The sequence below is a fragment of the Rhinatrema bivittatum genome, chromosome 3, assembly GCF_901001135.1.
Source record: "Rhinatrema bivittatum chromosome 3, aRhiBiv1.1, whole genome shotgun sequence".
Taxonomy (NCBI): Eukaryota; Metazoa; Chordata; class Amphibia; order Gymnophiona; family Rhinatrematidae; genus Rhinatrema; species Rhinatrema bivittatum.
In genome coordinates, this window is record NC_042617.1 from 314,859,738 (window position 1) to 314,875,056 (window position 15,319).

The 15,319-nt window shown below is 46.2% G+C and overlaps 1 long non-coding RNA gene across 1 annotated transcript; it reads left to right on the plus strand.

Annotated features, from left to right (window-relative positions):
• Nucleotides 1–2,897: 2,897 nt before the first annotated feature.
• On the plus strand, nucleotides 2,898–3,467 carry LOC115087716. Its single transcript, XR_003855600.1, has 2 exons — nucleotides 2,898–2,958; nucleotides 3,216–3,467. It is a non-coding gene; the product is annotated as an uncharacterized LOC115087716 (long non-coding RNA).
• The last annotated feature ends 11,852 nt before the right edge of the window (nucleotides 3,468–15,319 follow it).

Below are 15,319 nucleotides of genomic sequence, written 5' to 3' on the forward strand. Positions count from 1 at the left end.
GACTAGAATGCTGTCACCTGCGGACATCTGCAGAGCGGCAACGTGGTCCTCTATCCACACTTTCTCCAGATTCTACCGTCTGGACGTACAGGCTCAGGAGGACACGGCATTTGCAAGGACAATTCTAAGTGGACCCCGGGCAGCCTCCCACCCGATTCGGGAGTAGCTTTTATACATCCCATTGGTCATGAGTCCATCTGCTACACGCTAGGAAATGGAGAAATTACTTACCTGATAATTTCGTTTTCCTTAGTGTAGACAGATGGACTCAGCATCCCACCCTGGGCTGCCCTGAGGCACTGTGCCAATGAGTTACGGGTAAGCCATGTCTTTATTTACCTAAGACGTCCACCCTGCCCGGTGTCGACGCTTTCCGGTTGAGTACACTGGCGGTCTCCAGCTATAGTCAACCAATCAGTTCAAGTTAATCAAGTTTAATCGAGTTTAAACGTTCTAACAAGTTAGTTAAGTTTAACCATAATATGAAGTTAATCAGTCAGTCAGTCACATATATATCCACAATGCTTTTCAAGGAAGAATACTGAGGAGCTGCACTTCCTGCAGGGGTATGTGTACTAGGGCAGTGATGGCTAACCTATGACATGCGTGTCAGAGGTGACACCGAGATTTTTTGCTGACACACGCAGCCTTTCGTGGACTATCGGGAATTTTTTTTTAATCGGCTGCGCCGAGCCTTTAAAACTAGTTTTTTAGTAATGCCCCCGGCGCAGCGACAGGCAGATAGGCAGGGCCATGGCCCGAAGAAAAAGATCACGTTTAAACGCGCTGATGTTCCTCCTCCTTCCTGCCTGTGCAGCCCCGGAACTAAACGTTGCCGGAGCCACGTGGGCTGGAAGGAGGTGAAGCATCGGCGTGTGCAGAAGAGGAGCAGCACTTGCGTTTACGGGCAGCCGCGAATCCCAAGTCGCAGCGGCCCGAGAAGAGGAAGAGGCCTGGTAGCAGGGCTGCTGCAGAGCCCATCCTGTGACTACCCGCGAAGAGGAGTCCCAGAGGTGAGAGAGAGGCTGAGGGTCTGTAGAGGGTGTGTGTGTGTGTGCGTGTATGAGATGAGTTGAGAGATTGTGTGTGAGAGTGAGGACTTGAATGTTTGCAGAGACAGCATGTGGGAGTGAGAGAGAGCCTGTGTGTGTGAGTCAGACAGCATGTGCCAGTGAGAGACTGTGTGTATGAATGATTGTATGAGAGAGAGCATGTGCCAGTGAGAGCCTGTGTGTGTGTATGAGAGAGAGAAGAGCATGTGAGAATGAGAACCTGTGTGTTTGAGGGAAGAAGATGGAGAGAAAAGAAACAGAAAAAAAGACAATATAAAAGGAATTGGCAAAAAAAAAATAAGAAAGGAAAGGTGGGGGGAAAAAAAAGCCTGTGACCAACCAATTAGAAAATGAAGATCAGACAGCAAAGGTAAAAAAACAAAATAAATTACTTTTTAGTGATTGGCACATGTAATCTTTGGGAATGTGCAAGAATAGCACTTTCTCTATGCGGATCTCACAATGTACGAGATCAGCATGGAGAAAATGGAAGCCCACGGGGCCTGCACAGAGGAGGCAGCAGAATGGGCATCAGTGTCAGTAGCAGCAATCGGCACCTCCCCAATAGCCATGCGGCAGCAGGTGACATTGGCAGCAGAGGAATGAGAGAGGTTCTGAGGTTGCTGGCAAAAGAGAGGGGGGTCTGCCTTTAGTGTGTGCATGTGAATGAATGGGACTCTGCATGGGGGTGTATGTGTGTGTGAATGCATGGGTGCCTGCATGAGAATGAATTGGTGCCTGCCTGGAGGATGGAGCGGGAGTGGTGTGAGAGTGACTGGGAGCCTGCCTGGGGTTGAGGGAGCCAGTGAGTGTGAGATCATGAGTGTGTATGAGAAAATCCAGGGGAGTGAGAGTTTGGTGGAGGGGGAGAGAGTGTTTTAATTGAAGATTTAGCCAATGAAATTCAGCAGAAAAAAGTCACTAAGCAGGTAAGGCAAATAATTATTTGTTTTTGCTTTATTAATAAATACAGAACATATTAAAATTATAACTTTGTTATTAATATTAGAACATAAGAACATAAGAAAATGCCATACTGGGTCAGAACAAGGGTCCATCAAGCCCAGCATCCTGTTTCCAACAGTGGCCAATCCAGGCCATAAGAACCTGGCAAGTACCCAAAAACTAAGTCTATTCCTTGTAACCATTGCTAATGGCAGTGGCTATTCTCTAAGTGAACTTAATAGCAGGTAATGGACTTCTCCTCCAAGAACTTATCCAATCCTTTTTTAAACACAGCTATACTAACTGCACTAACCACATTCTCTGGCAACAAATTCCAGAGTTTAATTGTGCGTTGAGTAAAAAAGAACTTTCTCCGATTAGTTTTAAATGTGCCCCATGCTAACTTCATGGAGTGCCCCCTAGTCTTTCTACTATCCGAAAGAGTAAATAATCGATTCACATCTACCCGTTCTAGACCTCTCATGATTTTAAACACCTCTATCATATCCCCTCTCAGTCGTCTCTTCTCCAAGCTGAAAAGTCCTAACCTCTTTAGTCTTTCCTCATAGGGGAGTTGTTCCATTCCCCTTATCATTTTGGTAGCCCTTCTCTGTACCTTCTCCATCGCAATTATATCTTTTTTGAGATGCGGCAACCAGAATTGTACACAGTATTCAAGGTGCGGTCTCACCATGGAGTGATACAGAGGCATTATGACATTTTCCGTTTTATTAGAGCTACAAATATCACAAAATTATGGATTTTTCTAGAAGTGACACACCACCCGAGTTATGCTCTGTCTTTTTATGAATTTTGACACAGAGCGCAAAAGGTTAGCCATCACTGTACTAGGGGCTGACGTCAGATTGAAATCTGATCCGTCTCCAGCTGCTATCAGGAGTACACGATACCCATTGGTCCTGAGTCCATCTGTCTACACTAAGGAAAACGAAATTATCAGGTAAGTAATTTCTCCAGTTTGTTCTACTCCACTTGATTTCATCTATTTTTTTTTTCTCATTTCTTCCCTGTAGCTGATCACCTTTTATAAAAAAAAAACAAAACCCTTATTTTGACAAAAAGAAAGCTTGTCCATACCTGCTGACTACAGGTAAAAAAAGTGTGACATGGAAACTTGTAATGCTATTTTTCTACACCACTTTTGCTTTCCTCTAATTCTGCCTTTTTTTTTTTCTCTTTCGTTTCTTCTCCCTGCAGAAGATCATCTCTGTAAGAAAGCCAGTCTATACCTACTGTTTCCGTCCTTGGCTGCTACACTACTAGATGGTTTTGATCTACTATGGCTACAGTAAAGAACTGGGCTAAATACAGTAAAGTACTGCAAAGCATGGGAAGAGGAACGTGAACTAAAAGCATGGATTCAGCCTGTTTTCAGCAATGAGAATAAGGCTACGTGCAAACTTTGCAAGTGTGACATTCGTGCACATCATGCAGACCTTCTGCAACATGCTAAAACAGAGAAACATGCAAAAAGCTAAGCTCCTTTGTCATCTATGCGACTCACAGACATTGGTGTTTCAATTTCACGTGTTTTGGGCTTTTTTTGGGCTTGTTTTTTTGGAAAAAAGTGCTTGTTCTTTCATGAAAACCTGGCAACCCTGCCCAGCATCCACGCATGTCTCCAAGAGCAGGCCAAACTTGCGCAATACGCATGCGCACGCCGCCCGTCAGCCTCTCGCCAACTCCCGGCGCCGCGTAGTACGCTAACCCGTACGTAGGATGACTGCAATGGCACGTAAAAGAAAGAGAGAGAACGGCTTCGGAAGGGCATTACCGGAAATAGTTGTGACAGATACCGTCTGGTCTTGTTTCCTAGGAGAACGCGAGTCGCGTCTCAGACTTAGATAACTTTATTGGCATGACAGTTTTACATGTGTTGTCAAAGTGATTCCTATGATTAAAATAAAATGGAAGGAAAAAAGGGGACAAACAATACAATGGTGCTAAGTGAAGTTATGGAAAGAAGAGCATCAGGAGCATGGCTGTATCTTTCTGCAGGCAGAAGGAGAACGGCGCTTCTTAACTGCATCTGCCACGTGCTCCTCCGCTTCTCTTTGCGCTCTGAGCCCGCGCAGTTCAAACTTCATGTGAAAGCGGCAGCCGAGGAGGAGCAGGCGGCAGATGCACGGAAGACCTGCTGCTCTCCCCGTGCCCGCAGGAGGACAGGGAGTACGGTTGCCAACTATCCTTATTTTTTCAGGACTATAAAGAGTTTTGGGGTACTGTACGGGAAAAAAAGGATGATAAAAATGTTTGCAAGTGTAGTCATTTTGGCCTTACAGTTGCACCTTATGACGTGATCCTTCTTTGCGAGTGCGATTATACAATGTGCATTTGGTAGCAATTCACAAGCCTTCCCCGATAGCTAACCTGATGAAGCGACAGTTGGAATCCATACGGCTGTACATACTCTTTCTGATTGCGTTCCTCGCTTTTCAGTTTATCTTGTTTTGATTGTTTTGCAGTTAACCTTGTTATGATTGTTTCCTGAAAAAAAAATTTTTTTCCTCAACTTATTTCAATGTATTTGCTGCCACTGTGGCGACAGTTCAGTTCCATGTAAACCGGTGCGATATGTATTGTATACAGGAGCATCGGTATATTAAAAATTTAAAAAAAAATAAATTTTTAAACCTACGTGATAATTTTATAACTTGCGCGCGCATGTTATAAAATCCCGGGGCCGCACACTGGATTTTATAATCCATGCCTGCATGCAAGGGGGGCACTTATGCAATTTTTGCACGGGGATACATCCCGGCCTTTCCTATTTCCCTCTCCTACCACCTCCCCTACCTAACCTCCCTTCCCCTCTCCTCACCCCCTAAATCTAACCTACTGGTTTTTTTTTAAGTTGCAGCTCCTCTGGAGCAGAAACAACTTGCCCGTTTGAAAATTGGCCCAGCGCCCATAAACCCCAGGATTTACGTGCATCAGGGTTTACAAATTTAACCATATGCATTGGATATATGAATTTTGTGTCACTTATGTAGACCAGCAAATTATTTAATCAGAAGTCTAAACATTTTACAAAAACAGTAGTTTGGCCCTTGTGTTGGTAAAAGGAAATCTTTTTCAGAGTAAAGTTCTAAAAGTAGTGGTCATGATATGAAGCTGTAAAAGGTAGACTTAGAAGTAATATCAGAAAAATTCCTGCACAAAAAGATTTGTAGATGCCTGGAACAACCTCGCAGTGGAGGTGTGTGATGGAGTGTCCCTAAAAACCTTTCTTAAAAAGTACTGGACCATGCATCTGCCCTGGTCTACTTTAAAATTTAGGGATGCAGGTAGCTCTGTTAGCTGGTCCCCTGAGAGCAATTTAAGGACAGAAGCCCAGAGGGAACAGACAAGCCCTGGGCCTCCAGGAGAAAGCAGCTTCTGTCATACTTCTGTCCTGATCTGAATCAGTTATATGGCTGGAGATAAATAAAGCTGGAATCTAGAAAGAAGGATGGAGTCAGTGTGCTTTCTGTCTCCAGCCTGTTTACTTGCTATGCCATACATGGTGTTAGTTCAGGGATTTCTGCGCCATGCGACTTCACAGGTAAAAGCTCAAGCCTACAAAGAGGAAGACAGTGTAAAGAGAAAAGACTAAAAGTTTATTGTATGATCTCTGCTGTGGGAAGTGAGTTAAGTGTTACTCTCTCATTAATCAAAGAAGAAATTAAAATGTTGTCTTTATGGTCTTTTATAAAAGAAAAGCTAATCTTGTGTAGCTGCTAAAAAGAAAACTGACAGCTTGTGCCAGCTTCCTGCCTATATTAAAAAACCCACTAGATGCATCTGAACAGAGCTGGTCTACCGGGCAACCGTGACAAACCTTATCTTGGCAGAGCACTAGTGGAAGACACAAGATTAGCCCCCAAACCCACTCCCCTTTTCCTTGACTTGGTATAGAGCCCCTGTATAAACTTTTCCTTCATGCTTGAAACCATTGTTTAGGCCTGTCTGACCAAAGAGCAAAGAAATACAGGTCTCTCTTTAAAAAGAGCTGACAGTGAGGGAGAGCACAAGATAACCCCCCTCCCTTCCTCACTTTGTACACCACGCTTTCAACACTATGCTTCAACAGACATCTTGTGAAACCGCTTTTGCAGATGGCATGTAGAAACACCTGCCAGAAACGGCAAGTGAAAGGGGGGGGGGGGAACATAGGCTGGGGAGCTTTGCAAAGCTAGACAATATGGTTAAGACAAGATGAAGAGATAAGGAGGTGAAATTAGAACTCCTAGAAAAAAAAAGGATATAAAAAGCCCTCGCTGAAAAATATATGTATGCCTATAATTTTGTATGAACCTGTATGCGCCCAGTTTGCAAACTGTATTTGATGCCTTCACTGATTAAGTTCACTAATAATCATTATTCCCGAGAGGGAATAGGAATGTTTCATTCCTATTTAGGTACTGTAGTTTAAGAACATAAGAAATTGCCATACTGGGTCAGACCAAGGGTCCATCAAGCCCAGCATCCTGTTTCCAACAGAGGCCAAACCAGACCACAAAAACCTGGCAAGTACCCAAACACCAAGAAGATCCCTTGCTTCTGATGCCAGTAATAGCAGAGGCCATTAGCTAAGTCAACTTGATTAATAGCAGTTAATGGACTTCTCCAAGAACTTATCCAAACCTTTTTTGAACCCAGCTACACTAACTGCACTAATCACATCCTCTGGCAATGAATTCCAGAGCATAACTATGCACTGAGTGAAAAATAATTTTCTTTGATTTATTTTAAATGAGCTACTTGCTAACTTCATGGAGTACCCCTAGTCCTTCTATTATCTGAGAGAGTAAATAACCGATTTTCATTAACTTGTTCAAGTTCTTTCATGATTTTGTAGACTTCTTTCATATCCCCCTCAGTCATCTCTTCTCCAAACTGAACAGCCCTAACTTCCTTAGCCTTCCCTCATAGGGGAGCTGTTCCATACCCCTTATCATTTTGGTCGCCCTTCACTGCACTTTCTTCAGTGCAGCTATGTCCTTTTTGAGATGCGTTGACCAGAACTGCACACAGTATTCAAGGTGTGATCTCACCATGGCGCGATACCGAGGCATTATGACATCTTCTGTTTTATTTTCCATTCCCTTCTTAATAATTCCTAAGATTCTATTTGCTTTTTTGATCGCCACAGCACACTGGGCCGATGATTTCAATGTATTATCCACTATGATGCCTAGATCTCTTTCCTCAGTGGTAACTCCTAAGATAGAACCTAACATTGTCTATAACTACAGCAAAGGTTATTTTTCCCTATATGCAACACTTTGCACTTGTCCACATTAAATTTAATCTGCCATTTGGATGCCCAATCTTCCAGTCTCACAAGGTCCTCCTGAAATTCATTACAATCCGCTTGAGATTTAACTACTCTGCATAATTTTGTGTCATCCGCAAATGTGATCACCTCCTTTGTTGTACCCCTTTCCAGATCATTTATAAATATATTAGAAAGCACCTGTCCAAGTACAGATCCCTGAGGCACTCCACTGTTTACATTTTTCCACTGTGAAAACAGACCATTTAATCCTGCTCTCTGTTTCCTGTCTTTTAACCAACTTGCTATCCACAAAAGGACATCACCTTCTATCCCATGACTTTTTAGTTTTCTTAGAAGCTTCTCATGCAGGACTTTGTCGAACACCTTCTGAAAATCCGAATACAGTACATCTACCGGTTCATCTTTGTCCACATGTTTATTCACCCCTTCAAAAAACTGTAGAAGGTTTGTGCGGCAAGACTTTCCTTGGGTAAATCCATGCTGGCTGTATCTCATCAAACCATGTCTATCTATATATTATGTGATTTTATTCTTTATAACAGTTTCCATGATTTTTCCCAGCACTGAATTCAGGCTCACCAGTCTATAGTTTCCCGGATCACCTCGGATCCCTTTTTAAATATCGGGGTTACATTGGCCATCTTACAATCTTCAGGTACATCAGATGATTTTAATAATAGGTACATTTTTACTAATAGGTCTGAAATTTCATTTCTTAGTTCTTTCAGAACCCTGGGGTATACCATCCGGTCCAGGTAATTTACTACTCTTCAGTTTGTCAATCAGGCTTACCATATCTTTCAGATTCACTGTGATTTGGTTCAGTCCATCTGAATCATTACCCATGAAAACCTTCTCCAGAAAGGTTATCTCTCCAATATTCTCTTCAGTAAACACTGAAGCACTGGATACACTAACCAGACAGTACTAACTGAACATAAAACACAATAGTCCGAAGGCAGCAAGCAAGGAGGTGACACAATGTCCGAAGACAGCAAGGCAGGAAAGGCAGGCCACAGACCGATGGCAAGCAAGTAGGACACTGAGCCCGAAGGCAGCAGGGAGAGATAGAAGGCAACGCAGCAAGACAGAATACACACAAGAGGCTAGAGCAGGGAGCCCAAACAAGCTGGATGCCGAAGCAGTGAAGGATTGGGTAGGCAGAGTTATAAAGGAAGTCCAGGACATAGAGCAGATGACTAGGATGGATTGGGCCAGCCAGGAGAGGATGCTCTTGAGGGACCTCTGCTGGTGAGGCGGCTGCACAGCAGCCTTAGTCGTAACACTACCCCCCTCTTTAAGGCCTCCTCCTCCTCCTGGGTCCCAACTCTGCAAGGAGTACTGAATGATGGCAAATTCAACCCCTTCCTGGGATGGCGTAACAAGTTCAAACCCCTCCTGGGGTGTTACAGCAGGCTCAAACCCTTTCTGGGGTGGGGGGGGGGGTGGGTCAAACCCCTTCTCAGGATGGCTTGACGGATTCAGCCCCTTCTCGGGGTAGCAGAACAGTCCCAAACCCCTCCTGGGGTGGCGAAACAGTCCCAAACCCCTCCTGGGGTGGGAGGGCAGGGTCAAACCCTTTCTGGGGCGGGAGGGCAGGGTCAAACCCCTCCTGGGGTGGTGTGATGGATTCAAACCCTTCTCGGGGTAGCAGAACATTCTCAAACCCCTCCTGGGGCATCCGGGCAGGCTCAAATCCCTCATGGGGCATCCGGGCAGCCTCAAACTCCTCCTGGGGCAGCCGGGCAGGCTCAAACCCCTCCTGGGGTGGTGTGATGGATTCAATCCCTTCTCGGGGTAGCAGAACATTCTCAAACCCCTCCTGGGGCAGCAGGGCAGGCTCAAACTCCTGGGGCAGCCGGGCAGGCTCAAACCTCTCCTAATGCGATGCGACAGGCCCAAACCCCTCCTGGGGCAGCCAGGCAGGCTCAAACCCCTCCTGGGATGATGCAACAATTTCAACCCCTTCCTGGGGTGCAACAATAGACTCAAACCCCTCCTGGGGCGAAGCGGCAGGCTCAAACGGCAGGGTAATGAAGTCTGTTGTGGATTGTTCACCAGTTGTGGGAGTAGTTATGATGGTACGAAAGGAGGATAAAGACTGGACAGCTGAGGACTTGGTAAGTAGAGACGGATTCTTGAAGCCTAGTTCATGGTTCCCTGGTTCTGAGGTGTGGACTTGCAGCTTATTGAAAGCACAGGCCGCTCTGGAACGTCTTGGAAAACAGTTTGTTAGTCGTGACTGACCTGCAGCTGTGGGAGGCAGAGCTCTGCTAGTGCAATTAGTTCTCTCTGCTTTAGAAGATCTTGTTTCTGAGACCCTAGCGTGGAAGTCACAGGAGCATTCCTGACCAGGTGAGTTTTAGGGTTTTCTGGGAGATAACTTGCCTTTTTGTGAGAGGTTTTCTTCAAGGTTTCATGAAAGGATGTCCTGGGATTCTCTATCCACAAACGGCCAATAGTAATTACTTTATTAGTTGGGCCAGAAGCAGAACACAGACTAATTGAACTGGCTGAGGTTTCTTGTGAAACAGCTGGTCTGGTAGCTGTGCAACGGAGGCAAGGTTTGCCTGAGGGTAACAGGCTAGATATACAGGGACATTTCCACCATCCTGGTCTAGGAGTGTTGCAATTCAAACATGTTTGGTAAACTGAAACATTCTTCCCTCGACAGTTACTGCATGCCCAGTGTTCCTGAACTGAGAGTTGACAGGCTAGACAGTTGAGATAGCTTGGATAATTCAGGGTTTGGCAACAAGCACAAGTATAAAACCGTTGAGGCTGAGACATGTTGTGGGTAGTGGAAACAAAAGTTGACTCATCAGCTGGGTACAAAGTCCTGTCTCTCTCTCTGAAGGTGGATGGCTTCGGCATGCTGCTACGATTGGGCAGTAGTCAGGTGTAGTGAACACCACCTTCAGGAGTGACTCCAGAATGGAGAGAAACAGGTTTTGCTGAAGAGCTGGGGAGGAATCTGGTGCAGGCAGGAATGTGTAGAGCTGGGTACTGGTTGGCGCTTGTGGAACTGAGTGCTAACTGGAGGATGCCTGTGGTGCTGGGAGCTGGCTGGAGGGAGTCTGATACAGACTGGAGGAATCTCTGATACTAGGTGCGTGGAGGTAAGGGTGAGCTTGATACACAGGAGCAGCATGGAGGTACGTGTGAAAGTGAATGCAGGTAAAGGTGATCAGAATACTGGAACTGGATGTTGGTAAGGATGGACTCAGGATAGCGTGCAGGTAAGGGTGATACTGACTGTAGGTATGAGTGACTAGACTAAGGGAACCCGGGGAAGCAAGACTGACAATGGCTGGACAGACTAACCAGACAGTACTAACACTGAACATAAAACACAAAAGCCCGAAGGCAGCAAGCAAGGAGTGACACAATGTCCGAAGACAGCACGGCAGGGAAGGCAGGCCACAGACCGTTGGCAAGCAAGTAGGACACAGAGCCCAAAAGCAGCAGGGAGAGACAGAAGGCAATGCAGCAAGACAGAATTCACACAAGAGGCTAGAACAGGGAGCCCAAACAAGCTCAATGCCGAAGCAATGAAGGATTGGGTAGGCAGGGTTATAAAGGAAGTCCAGGACATAGAGCAGATGACTAGGACGGATTGGGCCAGCCAGGAGAGCTTGCTCTTGAGGGACCTCTGGTGGTGAGGCAGCTGCACAGCAGCCTTAGTCGTAACACCCAGCATGGCACTAACCCTGCAGCCAGCAGGGGTCCTCATTCAGTCTTCTTTTTTCCGTGCAGCAGTAGTCTTGCGGTAAAGGAGATCTGAAGAGATTCCTGACAGGAATTTTCCTCACTGAATTATTAAAAGTTAAATTTCCCCACAGGGGTCCCTCCTCTAACTTTTCTCTGACCGCAGTACTCCGGTAAGTTTTTACCCATTTTTCAGTCAATTACCGTCGAGTTTGGCCCTCGCGGCCTACTGGCCATCGACCATACTGCGGCTCGATTTTTTTCAATGGCCATGGCGTCGGGGTTCCGTCGGTGCCCGGACTGTACTCGCACCATGTCTATCACAGACCCCCATAAAGTCTGTGTAATGTGTTTAGGCCGTGAGCATGATGTCTTCACTTGCACCAAATGTGCCCTCATGACACCAAAAGGTCGCAAAGCCAGAATGGAGAAGATGGAATTCCTCTTCCGTGCTCAAACTCCGATTCCGTCCATTGCATCGACGTCGTTGGAACTGGCACCATCGACTTCACGCCAGCATCGACCACTGACAGATGACCGACCGCCATCGACGACTTCACTGCCATCGACACCCTCTACTCCCCCTCAGGATAGGGGGGATCTCAGGGAGAAACATCGCCATCAACACCATAAGGCTCGGACTATTGACGGAGCAAAATCATCGACCTCGCCATTGTCCGAGCCACTGTCGAAGAAGCCCCGTCCAGGAAAGGCACCGACCATTCCTGCGACCCGGTCACTGAGACAACCCTCACCCGATCGGGGTTTGGGAGTCACGACTTCGCCTTTAACGGTGGTCCCTCCGGCTATGCCTCTGCCTCCCTCTTCTGTTCCGGAGCCGGGGCTGCTTGCTCCATGTCTCCGAGAAGAACTGGACCGGCTGGTTCAGGAGGCCATCGACAAGGCGATGCAACATCTTCAGGTTCCTCCGGCACCGACACTGGCACCGACTGTGGAACCTGCCATCGACCCGATTCCGGCAGCCCTGGTACCACTGCTATCCAGGATGGAGGCGCTGATGGCCGCCTTTCCAATGATGGATCCTGGGTCTCCAATGGCTCTGATTCCCTCCCCGATGACAGCATCATCGGGAGAAGAAACACCGTTCCGCATCCCTCCATTGGGTGTTTTGCCTCAGCCATCGATGCCGATATGTTCCTCGCCATCGATTCATCCATCGGTGCTGATACATTCATCGGAGCCACCAAGTCCTCCATTGATACCCTCGATGCCTGCACCAGTGCCTTCGATGTCATCATCGGTGCCTCCAGTAATTCCTCCAATTCCTTCGGAGCCTAGACCGGGACCCTCATGTATCCAACCTCCTCTACTTCCTAGAGGGAAGTTTGCTGATCCTTATGATACTTTAGGTGATGATACATCAGACACCGATGACTTACCTTCCCCACCTTCACCCACTGAGAATAGAAAGCGTTCTCCTCCAGAGGACCTCTCATTTATAAATTTTGTGAAGGAAATGTCTGAATTGGTTCCTTTTCAACTAAAGACGGAACAGGATGATAGGCACCAGATGATGGAGTTACTCCAATTCCTGGATGCTCCCAAGGTGATCACCTCTATTCCCATTCATCAGGTCCTTCTTGATCTCCTTAAAAAAACTGGGAAAATCCTGGATCAATTGCTCCAGTACACAGAAAGGCTGACACTACCTATTTAGTTCAGTCATCCCCAGGCTTTCAAAAATCTCAGCTTGATCACCACTCGGTTGTGGTAGAGTCTGCACAAAAGAGGGCAAAAAGGTCAAAACCTCACTCGTCTACCCCTCCTGGTAAGGAACAAAAATTCCTAGACAACATTGGTCGACAAGTATTCCAAGGGGCTATGCTCATCTCCCGAATTGCTGCCTATCAGCTTTATATGACCCAATATACAGGGTTATCTTTAAGCAGATACAAGACTTCTCCGATTCCCTACCTTAACAATTCCAAGACCAGCTACAAACCCTTGTAAGCAAAGGATTTGAGGCAGGCAAGCATGAGATCAGAACATCTTATGACATTTTTGACACCTCTACCAGAGTGTCTGCAGCTGCTATCTCAGCGAGTCGGTGGGCCTGGCTCAAGTCTTCTGACCTTCGCCCAGAAGTGTAAGACCAGTTATCCAACCTACCGTGTGTAGAAAATAATCTGTTCGGAGAACAGATCCAACGGACGGTGGCTGAATTAAAAGACCATCATGAGACCCTCAAGCAGCTCTCTTCGATGCCTTCTGACTTCTCCTCAAAGCAGCTCTTTAGAAAGGACTCTAAGAAGTCGTTCTACCGTCCAAGGAAGTCCTACCCGCCACCAGCCAGATCCCCGCAGTGCCAGGCTAGAGACTGCGGGCTAGACACTGCGGTGTAGAAACATTTGGAGACTCACCGTCCTGTTCTAAAGAGAGTTGAACTTCAAAACATTTTGAACTTCAAAACATTCGACTCCTGAAGAAGCAGCCGTAAGGCTGCGAAACACGGCCGCTGTCGAGTCAGCTTTTGAGGCATCTTTTGATATTATTGAATTTGTGGATACATAAACCTACACTGGCAAAAGGAAGGACATTAATGTTTTGATTCGCTAGAGAACAGTGAATCAAGATTATTACCCTGTTTAAAACAAAAGGGAATCAAACAAAAGTGAACAAGAAAAATAGTAAAAAGAAAAAATAAAAATAACAAGAAAAAAAGTTTTGGGATATGATAAGTGGTACACTTCGAATTACATGTCTTAATTAATACCGGATGGTATGCGTCCCATACACGGGCTGCAGATGATCGAAAAGACCGGACGGCTCAGTGATGGTTTCCTGAGCACGTTGACTTTGGCTTGGTGATGCAGTCCTGTGTTTTCAAAAACATTTTTTCAAAAACATTTTTTCTTTTGATTTTGTCTTTAGATTATTTATGGTGAAAATACAGAGTTTGGCAAACGGTTGATATTAATAGATACGATAGTTGGCGATACCTTTTATGTTGATATTTAGTTTTTAGATAGGTTCGCAAGAACTGCTCTTTGCGTTGTTGTTTATACACATACTCTCAACATTTTGAACATTCTGCACTTTTAAAGTCAGATTATTAACCAAAGATTCCAAATCATATAGGGGCAGAATTTTAATATTACGTGCGGGGGGTACATTTGTGTGCGCTACCCGGCGCGCACAAATGTACACCCGATTTTATAACATGCGCGCGCTGCCGCACACATGTTATAAAATCCGGGGTTGGTGCGCGCAAGGGGGTGCACACTTGTGCGCCGAGCCCTAGGGGAGGCCTGATGGCTTTCCCCGATCCCTCTTGTGGCCTGTTTTGTCCTCTGTTGGAAACAGGATGCTCGGCCTGATGGACCCTTGGTCTGACCCAGCATGGCAATTTCTTATGTTCTTATGTTCTTAAATTCCACCAACGAAGAAGTAAATTCTCTGCCACTTATGTTTGCTGCATCTCTCTCAATGGATTTATCCAATTCTGTAACTCCTGGGGGCTGAAGAGGAGTTGGGCCTATGCCAGGACTCAAGGAGACATCTAATATGTCTCGAACGCAGTCCTCTTGCTGCAAGTTGAGCCTATTGATATCGCATCCATCGGGCCGAGTCTTAAAGGGGCTGGATAGGGGGTAATAATTTTTGCCTTCCTCTTGTGACCCATGTATTCCAAGGCAAAAACTTTAAGGAAATCAAAGGCAGTCTATGCCGCTCGCATGCCCCTTTGGCGCACGCAGCTTAGGCTGCATGCTGGCGGTGTTGGAGCGCTGCTCCTCGGAGGGTTTTAAACCCCCGGTCCCAGGCAAATGATGTCACTCAGTTCAGCCATCAGCTAATCAGCTGGATGCAATCAGGGCTTATCGCTGATGCTGGGTAGGCTCCTTCAGACTTCCTCTCCTCCTTCTCGGCTCCCAGGTGGGGGACTTTAATAGAAACATGTGCTGACACAATTACCAGTTAAACTACTTCATTCCCAGTATCCCCAGGTAAGGGATAGGACTTCCTATTTAAACAGGCTTCCTTTTCTCCTCTTAACCCAACCCTTAAAATCCTGCTGACTTGCCTATAATTGTTGTTTTAGCAGAAGTAAAGTTACGCGATAGGGGAACCTGGTGCACACATTTCATGTCCCACCCTTGCCTCATCCAGATCATGCCCACACCCCTCCCCTTTTTGGGTCTTTCTCATTTGTGTGTGTACCAAGGAGATACGCGCGCACACGAGCGGCTGTTAAAATCTGCTCGGTGCACACCGGCCGTATGTACTCGCGTATCTCCCGGTTTTGGCACACACCGGGCTTTTAAATTTCACCTAATAGAATGCACTTAGATGC